The 5,458-nt window shown below is 45.9% G+C and overlaps 1 non-coding gene across 1 annotated transcript; it reads right to left on the bottom strand.

The window, feature by feature from the left end:
- Window positions 1-2,846: 2,846 nt before the first annotated feature.
- Window positions 2,847-2,974, bottom strand: LOC111824930. Its single transcript, XR_002828018.1, has one exon. It is a non-coding gene; the product is annotated as a small nucleolar RNA SNORA3/SNORA45 family (small nucleolar RNA).
- Between the last annotated feature and the right edge of the window lie 2,484 nt (window positions 2,975-5,458).

Below are 5,458 nucleotides of genomic sequence, written 5' to 3'. Positions count from 1 at the left end.
AAAATAATAAGTGACAGCAAATTTGTTCCATATTTTAGGGAGGGAGAAGGAAGAAATGAAAGCTATTATAAGAATAACTTGGGTTCAACCCAAGCAAAAAAAAGATACTATCTGAAAATTACAGATTTCCAAAAATGCAGCAGTGGTTATAAGAGCATCTCATCCACAGACGGGAAAGACTGGCTGGGCCCTGGAGGTAGTACAAGGGGCTGAATGAGGAGTTGGATGAGATTCCTGAGCCTGCCCCTCCTTCCAGCTGTGAGATTCTCCACTAGGTCAATGCGGGCTGCACTTTGGGGACTTAGCCCAGTGCCTGACTTCCTTCCTTCTGAAAAAGCTTACTCCATTTTCAGAAATATCTAGTCGTTTGAAATTATCTAAGACAAATCATTTTTGTGCAGTATTCCTGCTGGCACCCAATGCCTGGTACAATGCAGACACATAGTATTTGATGAGGAATGGAAGAAAAGATGGGAGGGAGGGAGGATTAGAGGGAAGGAAGAAGGAAATAAGAAAAAAGTGGAAGTTATTTATGACATAAATGGAAATTGCATCTATACAATTTATTAAAGGGAAATATTTAATGGGTTATGTGTTCCTAGCCATGATTGAAGCTCTAGCGTCCCTGCTTTTCTCTCCCAGATCATCTCCATGAGGTCACCCATCGGCTGCCTGACTGAGTGGCCTAGTCATGCTAGCCCCACATCAAGTCCATTCATTCCAACACCTGCGGCAGAGTTGAGGGAGGAAGATGTCAGGTGAGGTTGGTTGGCCACAGCCTCGGTGTTCCGTGTTCTTAACTTGGCATGTCCCTCCATGCGCTCCAGAATGAGGTGGACACCGGCATGAACACAATCAACTCTTCTGTGGCAACAGCAGAATCCGCTGGAAGTCACAGCAGTTATGAGGAGGATGCAGCTAGGCAGGGGTGGGCAAACTTTTTGACTCGAGGGCCACAATGGGTTCTTAAACTGGACCGGAGGGCCGGAACAAAAGCATGGATGGAGTGTTTGTGTGAACTAATATAAATTCAAAGTTAACATAATTACATAAAAGGGTACGGTCTTTTTTTTTTTTTTAGTTTTATTCATTTCAAACGGGCTGGATCTGGCCCGCGGGCCGTAGTTTGCCCATGGCTGAGCTAGAGGTTCAGAACTGGGATGCTGGGGGAGGTAATTAAGGGATTCTGGTCAGCCATGAGCCTCAATAATCTCTGGTTTTGGAAAGAAGAGCCATTGAGGAGAAAGACCAAATGAGGAAATAAAAACCCCCTTCTTTTCACACCCAGAATATACAGGGGACGTGTCTATGTATTGGGTAGCTCAGCAAATATAAAGCAGTCGATAATGTTATTTCTTTTCAAAGCACATTTGGATACATGGCTTATTTGATGCTATCTACAGGGAGTCAGGCAGGTACTTTTATAGAGAGAAAGGCCAGAAGGGCACTGGGTGTTGAATGTCTTCTGAGCTTGCTGTTTCTGCTGGAAACATGCAAGAATTCTCTCACTTAATTCTTGCAGGATAGATATCATCCCCACTCAACAGATAAAAACAACACCTCCCACTCAGAGAGAGAAAGAGTGTGTCCACTGTCACAGAGCAGGTGCGCCAATCATAAACACCCAGCGACCCCTCATTGCAGACGCCTAGCCAATGTGCCATGGTGAGTCTGAGCAGCACATCCAGCTCATTTTGTCTCATGTTTCTGCAGCCAGAAGACAATCCCCTTGCAGAACCACCTGGGCCTCAGAGGCCAACACCCACCTTTGCAGGTCAGGTACCTAAACCCTAGGATTCTGGGGCTTTGGAAGTGAGAAAGGGACTAACATTGTTATCAGCCTGTTTTCTATGGAGGAAAAAGACTAGCAAATAAGGAGCAGAATCCTGCCAAGGCTAAAGCCACTGCCTCCATGGAAACCTAATTACTGCTTAACAGCACTAAATGATTAAATTAGGCCCTCCGACACTGCTTCTTAGGAACAAAGGATAGCGGGGTGCTTTGTTTTATCGGTTTTTGTTTCATGGTTCTAGTCTTGAATGAATGTGATCAAGAGGGATTCTCTGAGTCCTTCCCACCTTGAGAAAACCCTAAAATATTTTCTTATTAAACCGGCAATTTCTTATTATCCCATAAAGAGGACATATGCTGCATTTATCGATAAACTTCTGCCAGTGCTGGGGTGATACTTGGCGTTGCTAGATGACTACATTAGGTCTGCAGTTAACAATCACACCCCAGGAACTAATACAACTTCTCATTTCTCCCCAAAGAAATATTTTACCTTACCCTTTAGTTCGTGAGCAAGTGAGGGAATCTCAGCTGCCATAAATGAGACCAAGGGTAATTTGTGAGATTAAATCCCTGAGCTAGAAATTAAACTGAAAATACGGTCTGGGCTTTTTATGATTCTCAATCCTTGAAGTGAACAAAGAAGCAGTTTTAGATCCCAAAATTGGAGTCGTGGCTGAGGAAATGGATTTGGCTTGAAAGGGAGGGTCTCAGATGGGGGCCGTGATGACATCGGACTAAATTTTTCAAAGGACACTAGACACAAGGAGGAATTATTTTAAAAGTGAGAGAGAGTGCAATGGGCTACATATGATCCTGGGAAATTACAGGATCCATCACATCCTCCCTCTGCCCAGGGCTCTTCATTTGGGAGGAAAGGAATGGGAGGTGGGGGCAGGAGCCATCTCGCATCAGGTCAAGTAGAAGCTGGCAAGGCGTGATGATAAGGAGAAAGCCCCAACGGCCTTCGATGCCACATCCCCCATCTCCCCCTGGCTTACTCTGCCCAGTCACCAAGGCCTCCTTGCTCTTTCTTTCCTTTTCTTTCTTTCTTGCTATGTTTCTGATCTGGGCACTACCGGGGGCCCTTACTGCCCTTGCCAGTGAACGAGACCAGCAGATTCTCTGCGAGAACTCTAGCACACCAGGACCACAGCTGTCAAGATGCGACTCTAGTCTCAGGTCCTTGCTCTTCCTTGAACTTTCCAGGCACACTCCTGCCTCAGCAAAGTTGTATTTGCTGTTCCCTCTGCCTGGAATACTCACTCCATCCCCCAGCTCATGGCCTGGCTCACGCCTCACCTCCTTCAGGCCTTTCCTCAAAGGTCTCCTACTAGGGTGACAATTTCCTGCACGGCCCTATTTCAGCAGCAACCCCCCTGCCCCTCTACCTGGCCGCCCTCCTTCCATGCTCTTTCCCTATAGCACTGATCACTCTCTAACATGTCACATATTTACTTTCTACTCTCGGTCTCCCACCACCCTCCCATACATAAGTTCCATGCGAGTGGTGATTGTGTCTATTTGGGTCCCTGCTGTGCCCCAAACAGTTGGAGGCACACAGTTGAAGGAATGAAAGAAAACAAAGATCCAACTCTGGTGGAGAAAATAAGTAAAAGAAATGCAGGGCGTGATGGGAAAGATCAGTGGCAAAGATACAGAGGGAAGGAGTATCAAAAGGTGAGAGGACAGGGGAGCAGGAGAGATCCCAAGGGATATGCATAAAGAACAGAGCAAGATAAATGGCTCCTGCCATTCCCACCATGTCACTTCCTATTGTAAGTGACACTGGCATGCGGGCTGATTGACCTCCTGCCCTTTGAAATGAGCTGCTCACATCTCCAAAGTTCTGTTCTGCCTGAAATTGCTACAGCATCGCAGCAGAGAGGGGTGGGAAGAAATTATCTGGGCTGGGGTGGCAGAGGCCGAGCTGTGTTATGTGGCGGGGGGCTTGGTGAGGGCTGGGTGAGGCTGGAGCCCACCGGGCCCAGGGGTTCTTTGTTCACTGACCATTCCACCTGCTGCCAAAACGCCTGATAGGAACAGGAAGAAACACAACCAGAGCTTGTACCTCTTCATGCCAACGTTAGATTTATCTGAAGTGTCCATCAAATCAAAGAACAGTAGAGGAACAAAAAAATAAGCATATGTATGAACCTCTGCTAGCCCCTGACATTCCTCTAAGGAAAAGTTATGACTCTACAATGACAAGAACTCACTCACCTTCCTCGCCAGCCTAATTCCTGTGGCATGTGAGTTGCCCCTTAGCCAGGGCAGATGCCAATGGGCATCTCACTTCCATTGGATCAAGATACCACTTCCCTGCTTTATCAAGAAGATGATTTTATTTAAAGGGAGTTCATGGCATGGACCAGGGGTGGAAACTCTCTCATGAAGCTTATATTCTGGGCAAGGGGATACAATAAGTGTATATCCTTGTCCTACACAGGGCAAAAAAAATGTAAGAAATTAATAAGCACCCTAAAGAGAATGAAGACAAAGAGATAGGGAGATATGATAGAGTAGTGGGCAACTACTATATAAACATAATTAATGCCATACCAGTATAATATGAGGGAGCTAGAAAGAAGTATATTGTAAGAGCAAACTTAGTTTAGACTGGGGAGGGAGGTGTCGGAAAAGACCTGTCTGTGCAGGTAAGTGGCATTTCAGATGAAACTGGAAGGACAACTAGTTAAGTGGAGTATAGGTGGGATGGGAGGTGAGAAGTGGATTGTAAGCAAATGGAATAAGACAGGCAAGTGAGGCAGGAGAAACTTCGGCCTGTTGGAGGCCCCACAGTTAGGCCATCACAGAGACAGTGAGTCAGGGAGTGGAGCGAGGTGAAGTGGAAAGAAAAACATCACAAGCCAAATCCTCATGAAGGTTGGAGCACCACGCCTAAGGAAACAGAGGGTCACAGAGGTTAAGCAGCGAATTCAAGGAACCCAAAGCTAGTGCCAAAAGTTACATTGGAATCCAGGACTATCAAAGTATGCAGCTCATTATGCTCTTTCCACTAGAAATGTTATCTATCGCTCTTTTACTAAGAGATAGTTAGGACACACACACATACACACACTCCTGAACTGGGCTACCAGTTCAAGAGCAGATCCCTGTATTTGGCTGTATGTGTTTTTAAAATATTTTTATTGATTTCAGAGAGTAAGGGAGAGGGAGAGGGAGATAGAAACTTCAATGATGAGAAGCACTGATCAGTTGCCTCCTGCAAGCCCTCTACTGAGGATGTAGCCAGCAACCCAGGCATGTGCCCTGACCGGGAATTGAACCATGGCCTCCTGACTCAGAGGTCGACGCTCAATCACTGAGCTATGCCAGCTGGGCTACCTGTGTTTTTTGATAAAAATGACCTGGCTTTGTGGCATTGGCTGGCCCATTTCTTCCAGCACTAGAGGTCATACCAACAGCTGCATGTCTCAGTAAGAAGCCAGGACCAATCAAGCAACTCAAAACTGGGCTGAAAGAGCTTAACACCTAAACTGTATCCCATCTTTTTTTTATATAATCAACACATAAGTTTAAGACTCCACTTTGTTCATCTTGATCACAATAGTGATAACCTCCTAGTCCAATTCTTGTGAATTGAGGAGTTGATTCTCATTCGCATATGCTCTCCTAAGTGGTCTGCTTAGGTATGAAGCCTCCA

This window comes from Myotis lucifugus, unplaced genomic scaffold (genome assembly GCF_000147115.1).
Source record: "Myotis lucifugus unplaced genomic scaffold, Myoluc2.0 scaffold_8, whole genome shotgun sequence".
NCBI classification, from domain to species: Eukaryota; Metazoa; Chordata; class Mammalia; order Chiroptera; family Vespertilionidae; genus Myotis; species Myotis lucifugus.
This window is presented reverse-complemented; position numbering and strand designations above follow the sequence as displayed.